Source organism: Danio rerio, chromosome 24 (assembly GCF_049306965.1).
Source record: "Danio rerio strain Tuebingen ecotype United States chromosome 24, GRCz12tu, whole genome shotgun sequence".
In the NCBI taxonomy this organism is placed as follows: domain Eukaryota; kingdom Metazoa; phylum Chordata; class Actinopteri; order Cypriniformes; family Danionidae; genus Danio; species Danio rerio.
This window is the reverse complement of record NC_133199.1, coordinates 44,631,617-44,651,698: the sequence shown is the minus strand read 5'-3', so window position 1 is coordinate 44,651,698 and position 20,082 is coordinate 44,631,617. Positions and strand designations below refer to the sequence as shown.

Genomic DNA, 20,082 nt, shown 5'->3' with positions numbered 1-20,082 from the left:
GTTCCCAGCTGCAAACATTTAATTTTCCTCTGAGCAGACAAAAAACACACACAGAAAGTATTTTAACAGCTTTTGTTTGCCTGTTGACAATTGGGGGAGAAATAAAACGGCAGTGAAAAATAAACTAACTATAAAAATACAACAAAATAACAAACAAATCCCTGATATTCACTGTGAAAAAATGCAATTCCTTCATGTTATCCCAACACAAATCAATACGTTTATTTTCTTAATTAATTTTTTAAAAATGAAGTGGCTTGAACATAAAACAATTAAGTTGTCCTAAAACCCCTAACCTATTGTGTTGTTTCAACTCATTTTAAATAAGTAGTTTGAACAAGCAGTAATAGTCAGTTTTGGAGTGCTCTATGAAGTATAAATACCCTGACTTTCAATGCTAAGACTTGCAAACATTCTTCAAAACATCTTTTTTTGTGTTCAACAGTAAAAAGCAACTCATAAAGCTTTATAACCCCTTCAGGGTGAGTAAATAGTGAATAAATGTAAATTTTCAGAGTGAACTATCTCTTTTATCCCACTTAATCATAATCAACATGAATATTCTTACCGTGTTACCAAAGTAAGGAGGTCAGAATAAAACAAACATCCTGACAATTAATCCCACTTTTCCAAGCTTCATCCTGAAATGACCCAATCTTGATCAGTTTAATAAAGTTTGCATTGATTTTCTCTTTTTCTGAGGCCGGCTTTAGCACAAGCAGAGCATTGGACCGCCGCGACCCACTTAGATTAATCTTATTTGAGCTTTGCCTTCAACATCGTGTCATTTTCTGCTTACACTGAATAAGGAAGTATTCTCATTTGCTGGGTAAATCTGAGCTCCTTTTTTATTTTGTCTGTCTCTCCACCTGTCGATCTGGTTTGTTTACAGTAGATCATGTTTGAAAAAGAACAATAAGCAAACAATAGTGTGATCAGGGCTTTGAGAACAGTGAATAACTGCTGTGGTTTTTAATGACTTCATGAACTGTGTGCAAACAGACTCCACATAATTGATTATTTCTCATGTCCACCTGCACCTTCATTAGGTACAATACATTTAAATAAATAATAATAATAATAATTATTATTATTATTATTATTACTATTATTATTATTATTATTATTAATATTAATATTCAATTCAGTTCAAATCATATTCATTTCTATAGCGCTTTTACAATGTAGATTGTGTCAAAACAGCTTAACAGAAATCCTAGTAAACAGAAATATTATATATTAATATTAAATTTAAATATAATGCATTTAAATAAGTAATAAAGGTACAATAAATAAATAAAGTACAATAAATTAGAATCAATAATAAAACATTTTTAATAATAATAATAATAATAATAATAATTTAAAAACATAATAATAATACAATTATTAATACTAATACTAATAATACTTAAAAACATAATTATAACAATAATTTGTGCAATAAAAAGAAATAAGAAATAAAAGGAATAATAAGAATAATGCGCATGGAAATGTGTATTAAATGTTTATATGCATCTTTTTTTCTGGATATTAGTGTAATACATAATGCAATATTTGTATTCATGTATACATTTTATTCATGTATAAAAGTCAAATTAATAATAAGAATAATAGAATGACATGATGGTAAAATGTGAATCACATTTTTTTGCTTTTGTTTATTAATGTTATATTATTTGTGTAATATTAATAGTTTTTATATTAATATTAATGTATAAATAATAATACAATTAATAATGAAAATAATGCACATGTTTATTAAATGTTTATATTCATCTTTATTTTATATTAATGTAATATGTAATGCAACATTTATATTCATGTATAAATCATAGTCAAATTATTAATAAGAATGATGATAATTTAGTAAAATGTGAATTAAATTTTTATATTTTTGTTTATTAATGTAATAATATTTGTGTAATAATAATAGTTGTATGTAATATTTGTATGAATATATAAAGAATAATCAAATTATTCATAAAAATAATGTATGGAAATTTTTGTATATTAATCTAATATGTAACGCAATATTTATATTCGTGTATAAATAATTGTCAAAATAATAAAAATAATGATGACAATTTGATAAAATATAATTAAATGTTTATATTTTTGTGTAGTTTTGTGTAATATTAATTATCATATGTTATTAATGTATAAAAATAATCTAATTATTTCCCAGACATGGGTTGCAGCTAGAAAGGCATAGGTGCGTAAGAATATATGCTGGATAAGTTGGCGGTTCATTCCGCTGTGGCGACCCCGGATTAATAAAGGGACTAAACCGAAAAGAAAATGAATGAATAAATAATCAAATGAATAATAAGATTAATAATGATAATGGGGGAACGTGCATTAAAATATGATGACAGCACATAATATTAGAATAGATATTCTTCAAGACACTAGTATTCAGCCTAAAGTGACATGTAAAGGCTTCACTAGTGTAATTAGGGTAAAGTTAGGGTAATTAGGCAAGTGATTGTATAACACTGGTTTGTTCTGTAATCAAATAAAACTAATATTGCTTAAGGGGGCTTATATTATTAACCTTAAAATGGCTTTAAAACAATAAAGAACTGCTTTTGTTCTAGCTGAAATAAAACAAATAAGACTTTCTTCAGAAGAACAAATATTATAGGAAATACTGTGAAAAATTCCTGAATCTGTTCAACATCATTTGGGAAATATTTGACTTCAACCGTATAGGACTGAATTATGTAATATATGGCATTACAAATCACACACAGACACACAGAAACATGCGTGCATACATCACTGCACTATTTGTGTCCATTTTCAGGACTGTGTCTGCCAGCCTAAAGGCCTCCAGCTTTGTTTAAAAACAGAAAGCAGGAACATGCTATGGATGGTAACAGAACTCAAAGTGTGATGGTTGTGTTTTCCTTTGAGCTTTGGCCAACATAGCACCCGACGCTCGCCAGAATCAATGCATGTGTAATTCTGAATGCATCTCAACTGTTTGCCAATAATAGCTCCAGACAAAAGAACATCCCAAACCAATCTACACTGAAAAAAACTATATACTGTAAAAAGCGATTGCCCTAATAATGGCAAGCTGATTTTACTTAAAGGTTGTGACGTTGTGTTAAGTGCTTTGAAATGTGCAATTTTATTCGATTATTACACGTTAATCTTAAGTGAAACATTATGAGAGGGCGGGACATATTGTAGCTCCTCCCCCTTGTGTAAAAAACAGCCAATAGTATCTTGTTTTATCAACCCTCTGCCAGTGAGCGGCATCAAATTAAAAACAAATAAGAAGCGTCTTGAAGGAGGCGGGGCATGTCAGACTCTATAGAGCATTTGATTGGTTATGATGTGATGAGAAACTGTAGCACGAGGTGACATGAATAAAACTGTTGATCCATCTACACTGTAAAAAAAACGAATTTTACAGAAAATATCTCTACATTTTTTACAGTATTTTTTTTTTGTCATTTTACATTATATTCAAAACTTAGTAAAATGACAAACAATCTCCCTAAATTAACAGTTTGACTTTCATTTTAGGTACTTTATCATTAAGACAAATTACTGACATTTTTATTTTTTATACAGGGAAATTACAGTATTATTTATACAATATTTTTTCTGTTATTTTAAATTATATTCAAAAGTTTGTAAAAATAACAAACAATATCTGTAAATTAACAGCTTGACTGTTATTTTTTGTACTATATAATCAATATTTTTTAAATATATTGTATGCAATAAAATTGTCGTATTATTTACAGTGAAAATATCTGTAGATTTATTATTTTTTGCACTTTATTTCAACAAAGAAATTTTACCGTAATTTTATGGTTTTTGTTTGGCAGGCTGTAGCTGCCAGTCATTTGACCTTTTTCAAATTCAAATACAGCAGCCCTAAATACAATGTGTGTGCAAGGCTGCTTCTGAGGTTAGACACACAGTAGTGAAGAGAATTGCAGATCTTTAATGTGTATCAGGCACGCGCACACATAGGGCTCAACCTGTGCAGTGCACATGCTCTTTTTAGCCTTGGATAGAAAGTGCCCTTCCAAAATGATCTTAAGTGCCCCCGCGACAACCGATCGAAAAAACTATTAATTTTGACACCCCTAATGTTTATATTTTTATTTTGTTTGCATGCCCTTGTTTTATTGACCACAATAATTATTTTTTATTTAAATTTACATAAAACCATATAGTTTGACCAAAGTTAAATTATACTTGAGAAAACCTAAAAATAATAGCTGTAACAAATAACAGAGATTTTTTAAAGTTGGTTGAAAGTGCAATTGTTTTTAGTGTATGGAGATCTGAGCACACAGTGGATGCTCTTCACAGATTCCTAGAATGCTCCATTGTGAGTGTAGGTAACCTTTGTGTCTGATGATGAGGATGATGATGCAGACATTTACAAAGGTTTTTTCAGCAATGCAGGTTTGACCACCTGATGCTTTTAAGAGGAGTTGCCAGAGTGCAAAAGCTTTAAAAATGAATCCTGCACATGCACAACACAAAACATTATTACATCTTGCATTATGAATGATGATGCAAATGTTTATTTAGTGTCTATTAAGATTTTTTTTCACATTCATCATTCATTCATTCATTTTCCTTCGACTTAGTCTCTGACCCATCAGAAGTTGCCACAGCGGAATGAACCACCAACTAATATGGCATATGTTTTACACAGCTGATGCCCTTCCAGCCGCAACCCAGTACCAAGAAACACCCACTCATCCACAAACGTGCCATCCTATTTTTATCACAACTAAGAACAAATATAATCATTATTATTAATTCATTAATTTGTTTATTTATCTATTATTGTATACTATATATATATATATATATATATATATATATATATATATATATATATATATATATATATATATATATATATATWTATATATATATATATATATATATATATATATATATATATATATATATATATATATATATATATATATATATATATATATATATATATTATTTTTTTTACATTATATTTCATTATATTTAACATATGTTTGCAATCATTTTGAAATTACGACCACAATTTTTTTGTGATGCACATCACATAATGGGGAAAATCATGGGATTCTTTAAATTATATTCTTGCATGATAGCAATGAAAATGTAATGTAAATAATGTCATATTTAAAAATCATTTGCATTAAATTAAGCACAGTCGCCACAGAGGAATGAACCACCAACTAGGGTTGGGTCAATAGACGATGCCATCGTCCATCACCAATAGCCGGTAGACATCATGATGCTTAGCCAGCATCGTGATTCTCCACCCTGCCACTGTCGCACCAGCAACCTACTGGCAAATAACACACACTCAGGCCCCGTTTACACTAATACGTCTTAGTTTTAAAATGGCATTTAGAGCGAAAATGATCCACGTCCACACTGGGGTTTCACCTAGCATTTCCTTCCACACTATACCGCTGAAATCGCACATCACTTGACAACATAAACACACACACACTTACAAACTCTATCATGCACTGCAGTGTGTGAGAACGACTTGAGCTGTAGCAGTCAGTATAGGGTGCTCTGAGCACAAAACCCCAGAGAGCAGTGCACGTCGGACAGTTTATCAAGGATGTCCCGCTGGATGGCGTCTCACTATAGTTGTTAAAGGTGATATTTAATTAATCTCATTTCCCTCTGGTGACTCGTTTGTCTTTTGAATCTATCAGGTAGCGTGTCACAGCATCAGTACACTGCTTCAGTCTTTTGCTTTGACGCTTGTACTTAGTCATGTTAGTGTAAACCTCAGATACTGTTGGTTGGTTGCTGTTGGTTGTGCACCTATTTACCAACCAAGTTTAAAGACGCCATTATAACGACACAGATTCAATTCAATTCAGCTTTATTTGTACAGCGCTTTTACAATGTAGATTGTGTCAAAGCAGCTTCACATAAATGGTCATAGTAACTGGAACAGTGTAGTTCAGTTTTTAGTGTTTAAGTTCAGTTCAGTTTAGCTCAGTTCAGTGTGATTTAATCATTACTGAGAGTTCAAACACTGAAGAGCAAATTCATCTATGCGTAGCTCTACCAATCCTGAACCATGCGAGCCAGTGGCGACAGCGGAGAGGGAAAAAAAAACTTCACCTGATGGGAGTGAAGAAAAAAAACCTTGTGAGAACCAGACTCAGTTTGGCAAGACCATTTTAATTTCTCCGCTGGCCAAAAGTCTTGTGCAGAGCTTCAGTCACCGCGGTGGATCACTCTGCCTATTCATGCCAGAGTCTTGAGGAAAAAGTGATTGACAGGTGGTCATGTGTGTGTAACTTATCTTTATTTATGATTTGGTTATAGATAAAACAATGACCATGAGGGTCAGGGAGTTCAAACGGTAGGCTACAAATAATTAATTCGTTATGAATTAATTAATTATTCATGAACCGCCACCTATGATGACGATGCCATCGTCCATCGTGATGTTTCACCTACTAACTTGAGTTTAACCCTACCATCAACTATTCCAGCATATGTTTTACCCCCAGTACTGGGAAGCACACATACACTCTCATTTACACACACACACACTCTACACTACGACCAATTTAGTTAATCAATTCCCCTATAGCGTATGTGTTTGGACTGTGGGGGAAATCAAAGCCATATCCAGAGGGAACCCAGAGGAAACCCACGCCAACATGAGCAGACCATGCAAACTCCACACAGAAACGCCAACTGACTGAGCTGGGACTCTGTTTATATATTATATTAATGCAACAATATAGCCATGTCATATTATTAGCAGCTGTTTTGCATTACAAATGAAGCACATTTCCCCCAAAATCTTTATTACAATAATGTGTCTGGATACTTTAATGTTGTACTTTTCTGTAATGGCCATTATTTTTAGTAATGCTTCATAAAGATTATCAGCTATAGTACACAAACAGGCCCATAAAACAAAATATTTCCACAACAGATTAATAAACTAACTTGAAATGAATACTGTCAGAATTTAAGCTATCTTCCATTATTTTAATATAAGGGAATGAGGTTTTTAATGAGAATCCTGCATTACAGTAATGAGAATTGTCTCCAAAATAATGCCGTATAGAAAGAAATCCTCTATCGTCCTGACAGATTCTGACCCACACTGGGTCATTTATAACATTACAGATGCCACAAATAGTCATTATAGCTTCAGATTTTCATGATGAAATGTCTGGAATCTACATGCGTCCCGTCGCCCTCTGCACACACACACACACACACATGCAGTCAATATGAAACATGAATCATACATGGGTTAAGTTACACGGATGATGTGCATTACGCAGTCTGTGCATTACACTAATGGCTCGCAGCGTTTTTTCCTCCAAAGATAGCATTAGAGCGGGACGGAGCCTAGATTCACCCCAGCAATGGAGATTCCCCAAATTGCAGAGTAACCTTCGCAGCCTTATAAAGGTGATTGATAGGAGCACAGATACAAATCTTTAATGCCGGAGACTAGCGCTAACCTCTTTTGCTGGAGTTCAGCGCGGTGAAACGCTGGACAGATGAGGGTTCAAGGACAGTTTAAAGCAGCAGCTGTGTGTTTGAATCGTCTCGAGGAGATTTTACACAGACGTCTGCCTCATATTTCATATATCCATCAGCAGATAAAAAGACATTATAGCATGCATGGAGAAATTAAAGATGAACTGTGTTTTAAATTAACCGTAGAAATTTATTAATCTAGATTCTCTCTAGATAATGTCATGAAAAGCGCATGAGTGAAGTAATAATAATAATGAATTAATGATAATAACGTCTCCCCGTGTTGGTGTGGGTTTCCTCCGGGTGCTTCAGTTTCCCCCACAGTCCAAACACATGCGCTATAGGGAAAATGATGAACTAAATTGGCCATTTTGTATGAGTGTGAATGAGTGTGTATGGGTGTTTTCCAGTGCTGAGTTGCGGCTGGTAGGACATCTGTTGCATAAAATCATATGCTGGAATAGTTGGCAGTTCATTCCACTGTGGTGACCTCTGAAATAAAGACTAAGCTGAAGAAAAATGAATGAATTAAAATAATAATCATAATAATAATAATAATAATAATCATAATAATAATAAATATTGTCCATTGATGTATTTTAGAAAAAGGAAGGACATTTTATTAATGCCTTGGATTTAAAATTACATTTATCTTTACATTTTAAAACAGTTTCATGAGTCATTTTAACTTAAATTAAAAACTGAAAATAGAAACATGATCAACTTTGTTTATTAAATTATATTTAACACATATTTAGCATGTTTTCATGACTTACTGATCATAATTATTTACTGTGTAAGGCATATAACTACAATAAAATAATATTATAATACTGTAAATATAATAATAATAAAAATATTCACCAATAATTTTTATTATTATTCTTGAAAATATAAAAATAAAATAACAATAGTCATCAATAATATTATTATTATTCTTAAATATATAATAATAATAAAAATAACAATATTTACCAATAATAATAATAATAATAATAATAATAATTATTATTATTATTATTATTATTATTATTATTATTATTATTATTATTATTATTGTTATTATTATTGTTATTGTTATTATTATTATTATTATTATTATTATTATTATTATTATTATTATTGTTATTGGTAAATATTGTTATTATTATTATTATTATTATTATTATTATTATTATTATTGGTGATTGCTTAATTATTATTAACATGCCTAAGACCATTAAACACTATTGTGTGAAGGGTTTATTGAACACAAAAGAAGATATCCTGAAAAATGCTGAAAATAGCTATATATTTATTTTAATTAGATTTTCCTACAATAAAAGTCGATGGTTACAGGTTTCCATCATTCTTTAAAATATCTTCTTTTGTGTTTAACAAAAGAAAAAAAAACAATAAAGGGTTTACAACCCCTTGAGGTAGAGTAAATGGTAAGTCAATAAAAATTTTGGGTGAACTATCCCTTTAAGACTTTCATACTTTCATTTTCTTTTCAGCTTAGTCCCTTTATTAATCTAGGGTTGCCCCAGAGGAATGAATCGCCAACTTACCCAGCATATGTTTTTTGCAGCAGATGCCCTTCCGCTGCATCCCATCATTGGGAAACCCATACACACTCATTCACACACACATTTTACACTATGGTCAATTTTTAGCAAACCCAATTCACCTGTACCAATTCACCACAAGTCCACCTGTATCTTTGGACTTGTAGGGAGAACATCCAAACTCCACACAGAAATGCCAACTGACAAAATAAAAAATATAAAATATTAAATTTCTTCCAAAGTATTTGTTTCTCCTACTGTATTAGTAAATAGTAACAGGTTTCCATCATTCTTTAATCTATTTTCTGTTAAGGGAGACTACTTAAGTGAGAGTAAATAGTGAGCAAATGTTAATTTTTGGGTGAACTATGCCTTAAAGACTCTGCACAGATAGGGTTGTTTTTCTACTATGTAAGTCAATGGTTACAGGTTTCCGGTATTCTTCAAAATATCTTCTTTTGTGTTCAACAGAAGAAAGAAAACTCATAAAGGTTTACAACTACTTAAGTAAATAGTAAATAGTGGGTGAATTTAATTTTTTGGGTGAGCTATCCCTTTAAGAATCTGGACAAAATAAAAATACTTCTATAATATTTGTTTTTCCTACTATGGAAGTCAATGGTTACAGGTTTCCACCATTTTTCTTAATATCTTCTTTTGTGTTTAACAGAAGAAAAAAAAGGTTTACAACCACTTGAGGAAGAGTAAATAGTGAGTCAATTAAAATTTTTGAGGTGAACTATCCCTTTAAGACTGAACACAGGCCCGGATTGGCTAATCAGGAGGACTGAGAGAATTCCCAGTGGGCCGGTGTGTTTTTTTTTGGCGCTAGGCCCGGTTTCCCTAGCTGCTTGCACTCTCAGCAGTCACACTTTTTTAATTTATTTATTTATTTTACCACAACCTCACTCTTATTATTATTACTTAGTATTATTTTACCGCAGCTCCGCTTTTTTAATTTATTTTCTCGCAGCCCTGTGAGCAAATATAACATCATTGGTTGTCGCGGACGAAAGTGAAGAGGGTTGGAGAGTCGCGGAAGTGAAAGTGAACAAGGGGAGGAGGGCGGTTAAGGAAGGGGATCGGTAAAATGAGTTGCTGGATCAGATTTCAGGGGTGCCTGACATAACTTGACATAACTTGATCAGAAATCTAAAAAGCGGAGAAAAAGATTAAGCCATCATTTGAAAGTAATACTGTGGTCTTGCAAATACCACAGCCATATCACACTGCAGCCCAAGACGGGTTATTCACTGAAGCTAAGCAGGGCTGAGCCTGGTCAGTACCTGGATGGGAGACCACATGGGAACACTAGGTTGCTGTTGGAAGTGGTGTTAGTGAGACCAGCAGGGGGCGCTCAACCTGTGGTCTGTGTGAGTCCTAATGCCCCAGTAAAAGTGTAGCGGACACTACACTGTCAGTGCGTGCCGTCTTTCAGATGAGACGTTAAACCGAGGTCCTGACTCTCTGTGGTCATGAAAAATCCCATGGCACTTCTCGTAAAGAGCAGGGGTGTAACCCCGGTGTCAAGGCGATCATGGCCTCCCAATCATCCCTATCCACTGAAAAATCCAAGTGGATGCTGCACATTAGTGGTGGTGTGGAGAGACCCTCCACCCCTTATTATTGTAAAGCGCTTTGGGTGCTTTACCATACACAATAAATGCGCTATATAAATACACATTACATTACATTACAAATAACAGTGCAATACTTGTTTCTTTATTCCAAACGCATCAGCATAACAGTGCCATTGTGGTCCAGTGATCAGCATATTGCGTTACGATACCGCAGACCATGGTTCGAATGTTATCTGAGTAGTTCTTTGTTTTTTCCTTTTCAGTGTTAAGACATATAATACTGTTTGGTGTACTTGTATAGGTGTACATATTTTATTTTTTGTGTGACCACCGCTACAAAGGACTGGATATCTATAAAGAATTTTGCACAGAAAATATATTCAGATATTGCAGGAAAGGACATTGTGATGTTTTAAACCAAGCGTCACTAATCACAGTCCTGGAGGGCCGGTGTCCTGCAGATTTTATCTCCAACCCTAATCAAACACACCTGAACAAGCTAATCAAGGTCTTACTAGGTATACTTAAAACACCCAGGCAGGTGTGTTAAGGCAAGCTGGAGCTAAACCCTGCAAGGACACCGGCCCTCCAGGACCGAGATTGGTGACCCCTGTTTTAAGAATAGTGTTGGAGATTTAGCTACCCTTTAATCTTCTCATATTTATGAAAAACATTTAAAGTTCTAAAGCAGCTGTTTCCTTGAAAAAGACAAGAGAGTGTTATTAGAAACTGAATTGGAAATGATGTTATTTTAATATAGTCAGCCGTGAACTGAGATGGACCGGTCTAGAGCTTGAAACTCCAGGGATAAAAAGAAGACTCACTCCGGCCCTGACTCAACACAACAACAAAAAAACACTTTCAAATGATTTGTTTTCCTACAATGGAAGTCAATAGTTACAGGTTTTCAGCATTCTTCAAAATATCTTCTTTGCTGTTCATTTATAAAGGTTTACACCCACTGAAGTAATAGCAAATAGTGAGCAAATTTAATTTTTTGGATGAACTATCCCTTTAAGACCCTGGTGTTTTTGAAGTGTGACTGACTACAGCAGGAAAGCTCTGCTAATCAATGAGCGGGGGCTTTACACCAGGGTTCACATTCCCTGGAGGATTCATTCAAAGCCCAGATTAGAGGCTGGCCATTCGCTAATGTAGGCTTTTTACCTCTGTGCGCATGGATAAAAACGCTCCAGCAACTAAACTTAGAGCGGCCTATAAATCCCTGGACGCCGAAGGTCATTTTCAGCAAAGAAGGTGGGCATGAAGGTTACTCATCAAGTGTCTTTTTTTTTTGTGATGACACAAACAAACGACAACAATTGCACTGCGGTAGGTACACAGCTGTCCTTGGGGTCACTTTTTGACACCAAAAGGTCAAAGGTCACCATCTAATAAATTGCACAACAAGTGTTTCTGTGCTGGTTTGTTTACAGTTGTGAATTATTGGAGTGACTAGGCTAAACAGGTCAAGTGACTAGATTTAGTTTTAACAAGATGCCTAACTGGAAACGATGATCAGAATGTGCATTTGAAAAATATATTTCATTCATTTTCTTTTTGGCTTAGTCCCTTTATTAATCTGGGGTCGCCACAGTGGAATGAACCGCCAACTTATCCAGCACATGTTTTTACACAGTAGATGCCCTTCCAGCTGCAACCCATCACTGGGAAACATCCATACACACCCATTTACACACACACTACGGACAATTTGGCTCACCCTATTAATCTATACCACATGTCTTTAGACTAGTGGGGGAAAACGGAGCACCCGGAGGAAACCCACATGAACACAGGGAGAACAAGCAAACTCCACAAAGAAAAGTTAACTGACCCAGCCGAAGCTCAAACCAGCGACCTTCTTGCTGTGAGGTGAACGTGCTACCCACTGCTCCACCGTGCAGCCAAAAATATATTTGAACAATTTTATTATTTTCTAATTTTATTAACTTAATTGAACAAAAACAGCAGAGGTTAAAATTGCATTTACAATTACAAACTATAATATATATCAAGAAATTCTCTCTGGATACAACTTATTCTATTTAAGTTCTAGACAACACAATACTAATATTTTAACTTCAGAAGAGTTAAGAAAGCAATATTGCCTCAAATAATCCAGCATTTCGGCTACAACAAATGTAAACATTTGGTTTTATGACAAATTATCTGCTAAATTAAATACTCTAAATGACAATATATTTATTAGAAATTTGGAAAAAACATTATCAGACCTTTATAGAATAAAATAGATATTTTTCTTAAACACATACCTAGGAAATCCATTCAGAGAAATGGAGATTTAAATATATATATATATATATATATATATATATACATACAGTTGAAGTTACAATTATTATTAGGATTATTAGCTTTTTTATTGGAAACATTCATTTTCTTTTTGGCGTACTCACTTTATTAATCCGGGGTTGCCACAGCAGAATGAACCACCAACTTATCCAGCATATGTTTTACACAGCAGATGCCCTTCCAGCTGCAACCCATCACTGGAAAGAATATTATTAATAATAATAATAATAATAATAATAATAATAATAATAATAATAATAATAATAATAATGCAATATATTACAGAATTTCTTCAATATTTTGTCAGATATTTTATAAAATAATATAGTTGTTACAGCATAGTCTCAGTTTTTTTATGTAGCTGTATGACATATAACTTACATATAATATTAATCTATGACATAATATTTAATGAATGTAGCTTTTTTTACATGCTATTGAATGCCATTTTGTGTTTTAATATATTTTAATATTTTATAATAATAAATATATTGCATAATATAGTCCATATTTTCTACATAACAAAAAATAATATATATATATATATATATATATATACATTGCTCATGCATCTATAAGTGCACCCCTCACAAATATATCTCTTATCAAATTCATATTTTAATAGGAGGCTTTACAATGTTGTATTTGTGCATATGCATTAGATTAGCCAGAACTGAAGCCAGATCTGGAGCTTATCAAAAAAAATACCTTACAATAATAACCAAAAATCAGTACACGCAAATTTATATGCAAGAGAAAAATATTAAATAAACATTTTAAAAAGAGAAAGAATCAAGAGAAACAAAAATATAGATAATTTAGATGAAATTCAGTTTGTTTTTGCAATGCTTAGCTTGAATGTAAATGTATTATCTTTCTCTTTAGGATTTTTGGTGACTAAACCATTATTTAAATAATGATCACTGTAAAATAAATGAGTTTTGTTCAAATGCACCAACATATATTATATATTAACTGAGAAATGGATATATTTTTCATCATAATAAAATACATACATTATTTATTTATTTTATTTTGTTTTTTTATTGTGCCCATTTATGACCCAAAAAGTAAAATGCACATCCTCTTAACACTTACACATTAATTACTCCAATTCTGTATTTTTCCCAGTATGTGAGCTTCTGTTGCTAATCCATTTTCAGCTCCGGGGGATGAAGAAAGATCTGCTGACAGCTTATACAACCTCGGCGACCCCCAGCAGCTGATAACTGTTTATCATGAGGTCAAACTAGCCGTGTGCGCAATGTAGACCCACAGCACGGCTAATGTATAGTTTCAGGCATGCGTTCGTCCCGTTAATGGCTTCGCTCTGTGCTGATCTAATGAGAGACGTGTTAAATTTGGCTCAGTGACAGACCAAACTCTCCCCTATTGTGCCGGAGCGCTTGGAGATCCAGCCTTTGACCAAATTATGTCAAAATGAAACATGGCCTGTCATTGATTTCATAATCGTGGAATAAAGTGGATGTTTTGAAGTCAAGCTGGGCTACAGAAGACACTGCGAAGGAAACAGCAGCGTAGTCAAGTGTGCGTCCACGCTGGGGACAAAAACTGTCTCAGATTGCTTAGATGAGAACAGATGAGGCCATAGGGCACTTGTCACAAATAAATTATGAGTGGCAAAACAAATAATGATTCCAAGGTCAGCGGCTGCCGCTACAGTCCAGCGTTACGATGACTGCAGCTCAAAATCAAGAGATCAGGGCTAATAAAACAGGCCTGACGCTGCTAACAGGACACGCTCAGGAAAGCTTTTCTCTAACAAACATTAATACACTCTGAAAAATGCACAAATTGGGTAAAATATATGGACAAACACAAATGTTGGGATAAATTTGGCCCTTAAATGGGTAAAAATGTCTGCTAAAATAAAAAATATGTAAATGTAACTCTAAAAAATATATCCAGCTATTGATTTGCTCCATATTTTACCCAAAATGTAAACAAATATCGGCACAAATACATTTTTTTCAATGCTACTATTGAAAATCAAGTAATAGTGTAAAACAATGATGTGTTGTATTAACTCAATGCTGGGTCAAATATGAACAAATAGCAATGTTGGGTAAAACTTGGTCCTTAAATGGATAAAAGTGTTTGTTAAATTCATAAATATGTAAATGTAATTCCAATAAAATATATACATGTCAATATTTTATTTAAAATTAGGTTGAAATGATGTTAAGAAGCACAAATATGTTATTTTTATATATTTTTTCTGAAATATCTCAGTTCTTTTTAATGTTACTATTCAAAACCAAGCAATAAATAAGAGGCTGTGTCATCCCGATTTTCGGTCAAATATCAGCGAATCCAGTGTTGGGTTAAATTTGGTCTTTAAATGAATAGAAGTGTCTGCTAAATAAACAAATATAATATGAAATGAAATGATGTTAATTACATTTCTAAAACATCATTATTTACACTCTTAATTCTGAAACATTTCAGCTTTTTTATGTTGAAAATCAAGTGATAGTTAAAAGATGATGTGTTGTTTTAACTCAATGCTGGGTCTAATATGCACAAATACAATGTTGGGTTAAATTTGGTCCTTAAATGGATAAAAGTGTCTGCTAAATTAATAAATATGTAAATGTAATTCCACAAAAATTTACCCAGCAATTGGTTTTGTCCATAGTTTACCTGAAATTGGGTTGAAATGATGTTACGAAGCACAAATGATGTCAACAAATCCAGTATTGGGTTAAATTTGTTTTTTAAATAGATAGACGTGTCTGCTAAATAAATAAATATAAACATAAATGTGAGTCAAAAATGTATCCAGTGGTAGGTTTTGTCCATTTTTTAATCCAAAATCGGGTTAAAATAATGGATAAAAACATCTGCCAAATTACTAAAAATAACTGTAAATGTGAGTCATAAAATGTATCCAGCAGTTGGTTTTGTCCAAACTATACCCAAAGTTGCGTTGAAGTGATGTTTCAAGCATATTAACACTTTTTTTTTGTCTGAAACATCCCAGAATTATTTTTTTGAAATGTCACTATTTAAAATCAAATGATAGTTAAAAAAACAGTGTGTTGTGTTAACCAAATGCGGGGTCAAATATGGACAAATCCAATCTTGGGTTAAATTCAGTACTAAAATCGCTTTGAAAAATCTGCTAAATAAAAAAATATAAATGTAATTCCAAAAAAGTGCTACATATTACTCAGAATTGGGTTGAAATTATGTTAATATCATTCTTACAATAATAGCAACACTTACATAATTTACGCTTTTTTCTGAAACATCTCAAAATTTAAATGTTAAAGGTTACTGTTCCCAAATCAAGTGTTAGTTAAATGGGTTGTGGGTTGTTATGGGTTGTATTAAGACAATGCTTGGTCAAATATGAGCAAACATAACATTTAGTTTATTTCTTAAACTAAATTGAATTTTAACCCAACTGTTGGGTAAGTCCATATGACAAAGCATTAGGTTAAAAAAAGCACAGTTCATGTAAAGTTACTAATGTTTGTAAAACACTGGCACAAATACATTATCTATACAACACTGTTTTTTCTGAAACATCTTAATTGCACAGTCATCTAACACAAATACTATTCAAAATCAAGTGAGAGTTAAACACACTTTAAGAATGCTGGGTTGTATTATGCACTTCTATTTTACTTTTGTTATTAAATGAAATTGCATTTAAACCAAACTGTTGGGTCTGTCCATATTTGACAGCATTCAATTCAAACAACCCAGTATTTTACTGTGGCTTTGACAGTTTTATCAAAGTTATGACGTTGCTATGATCACGTAATGGGAACGTTGGCGGAACGTTGTGTTTTGTTAGCTGGGTCAGCGTGTTTAGCGTCGTATTAAGTGCCTTTAAGAGCTCCTGGCTGATCCAGTCTGGATCAATTCACACAGCAATGGTGTTTTTAATCACAGTGTCGAGTTGTCAGCCACAGCAAATCAGAACAGGCTGAAGCAAGATCCCCAGAGATCATACATCAAAAATCGACAATATGACAGACGACTCGCCGTTCATCATAATTAGGCTGATGTGGCATGAGAGATGATTCTGAACACGGGCCTTCTGAATAAATGCAAACCACTATCAAACCACGAGGAATTATCACAACATGCACTGATGCCTGTGTTACGAATCTACGATCACTTCCTCTGATTATCACACACACACACACACACACACACACACACAGCTTCCATCTATCATATCATGCAAATCACTTGTTTAAATACATAAATACAGTGCTTCCATGTCAATTTGTAATTGCATTATCATCATTATTTTAGCAAAATATCACAATGTTTTAACATAATTGATATTATTTTAATTTATAGACTATTAAAATCTGAGAGAACAACTTCAACTATCACATAAATTAACTATTTGTACAAAACTAATGTATATTTCTATAATAATACAAAAAAATAAGAGATTTAGCTATTATATATACCTGAATCGATCTGAATACATATCAAGTGATGCTGAAACATCTCAGATTTTGTTAAATGTTACTATTAATAATTAAGCAATAATCTAACCATTAGGGGATGTATAAACCCAATTCTGGGCCAAATGTCAACATATCCAGTATTGGGTTAAATTTGGTCTTTAAATGGATAGAAGCGTCTGCTAAATAAATAAATATAAATATAAATGTGAATCAAAAATGTATCCAGTGGTAGGTTTTGTCCCTATTGTGTTCAAACTTAGGTTGAAATAATGTTAAGGACGTTTCTAAAACATCAGCACAAGTAAATTTTTTATGATACTATTCAAAATCGAGTGATAGCCAAAAGATGATGTGTTGTATTAACCCAATGCTGGGTCAAATATGAACAAATACAACGTTGGGTTCAATTTTGTCCTTAAATGGACAAAAGTGTCTGCTAAATTAATAAATATGTAAATGTAATTCCAAAAAATATATACTCTGCAATTGGTTTTGTCCATATTTTACCTAAAAATTGGGTTGAAATTATGTTAATCACAAATACATTTTAAAAAATACATAAATACAGTGCTTCCACATCAATTTGTAATTTTATCATTGTCATTATTTCAACAAAATGTCACAATGTTTTAACATAATTGATATTATTTTAATTTATAGACTATTAGAATTTGAATCTACACTCAGAGAACAACTTCACATAAATTAACTAGCTGTACAAAACAAACATGTGTTTATTTTATAATACAAACAATGAAGAAATTAATTATCTACAGTTGAAGAATTATTAGCCCCCTTTGATTTTTTTTCTTCTTGTTTTTAAAATATTTACCAAATGATGTTGAACAGATTGAGGAAATGTTCACAGTGTGTCTGATAATATTTTTTCTTCTGGAGAAAGTCTTATTTGTTTTATTTCGGCTAGAATAAAAGCAGTTTTGAATTTTTTTAACACCATTTTATAGTCAGTATTATTAGCCCCTTTAAGTTATATTTTTTCTCAATAGTCTACAGAACAAACCATCGTTATACAATAACTTGCCTAATTACCCTAACCTGCCTAGTTAACCTAACTAACATAGTGAAGCCTTTAAATGTCACTTTAAACTGCATAGGAGTGTCTTGAAGAATATCTAGTCTAATATTATTTACTGTCATCATGGTAAAGAGAAAATAAATCCATTATTAATAATGAGTTTTTAAAACTATTATGTTTAGAAATGTGTTGAAAAAATCTGCTTTCTGTTAAACAGAAATTGGGGAAAAAAATGAACAAGCGATCTAATAATTCAGGGGGGCTAATAATTCTGACTTCAACTGAATCAATCTGAACACATATTAAGTGATGCTCTTAGACGCAAACAGGCCTTACATTTCAGTTTAACTCATTTTGAAAAGACTATATTCAATAATACATGTAATGCTAATTAATAGCTTAGAGAAGTCACCATAATTGTTAGTGATTGTGTTGTCATAGTGCTACTGTTGTTGTTGTTGAGGCGGTGTACTTCAGCATTTTACTTCACAATCTTAACTTCATCAATATCCATTATTGTTTACCTACCTGACTTCCACTTTAGTCGAATTAAATATGTAAATGTGTCGTTTTAGACTCATATTTTGCTATCACCGTGTTTTCAGCACCTTGGACAAGAGCGCGAAGATTTCGCGCGCTGGTAAAATAAGGCGCGTTTTTGCGAGCGCGCAACCGACATTTCAGGAGCGCGTCCTCCTTTTACTTAAAACTGCTTGCTCACAGCGGGACGAGCTAAAATAAAGGGCTTTTTTTTTTTTACAAATTTAACTACTTTTAACTTAACAATACTTCAGTTAAAAGCTGCACACAAACAAGGAGAGGCTGAAAGAAGCAATCAGCGACAATCACACACACCTGTTCATGTTCCTGTAAACCCCACGCGCGCACACACACATGCACGAGCGTTCAGAATAACAGATCTGAGATGTAATATGATTAAATAAACCCGCTTCGCATGTGTGTTGTATTAAAGTATAAAATTATTCACGATAAACAACGGGATACATGTTTAATAAACAGCGTCACAGTGTAAATCTTTCATCAGTAGCTACTTTTCTGCCTCGTTCAACCGTTACAAAATGTCGTTAATCAAAACCAGACGCTCAGGCGATCAACAATCATTTCAAGCGGAGGAAACGAGATTAATTAGCCTGTTTCCTTTCAAGTCTGGTTTGTTAACTCAATTACACGAACAAAAGGCATTCATAAAAGCAGAAATATCAAATATTCGCGATAGAAAATGAGTTAAACTGTCTGTCAAGCGAACATCCGTCTCAAGGTGGAACATATTAAGGTGGTCTACTTACATGTGAAACTTCGCGTGTGTTCAGCTTTCTCCGTGAAAGTGTTCACACATGATTTCCTCTGATCAACAGAAAGAGCCACAGGAAAGCCATCATAAAAATCCCGCAATCAAAAACAAGTTGCGCATTTAATGTTCCAAGTTCAGTCTGAAGTGAATCCAGGCGCAAAACACCATTAAATTCCGTCTTCACATCATCCCGAGCGTCTGTCTGTCCGGAAGGTGTGTCATTGATCCGCAATTCCCGAAGATAAGCGGAAAAGCAGACTCCAGTGCACATGAAGTTGCGTCTGTAAAGAAGCGGATCCCCGTCTGAACT

General features: G+C 33.0%; 1 protein-coding gene across 3 annotated transcripts in view; it reads right to left on the bottom strand.

Moving 5' to 3' along the window:
- scn5lab (sodium channel, voltage gated, type V-like, alpha b) overlaps positions 1-20,082 on the bottom strand; it is a 267,011-nt gene extending 246,929 nt beyond the window's left edge. For 2 of the 3 annotated variants that reach the window (XM_073940500.1, XM_073940498.1), the window contains exon 1: positions 19,768-20,082. The gene's annotated coding sequence lies outside the window, so the exon portion shown is untranslated. Of the gene's footprint in view, positions 1-13,071; positions 13,165-19,767 lie in introns of those variants that run through there. The other variant, XM_073940499.1, reaches the window with a different exon arrangement.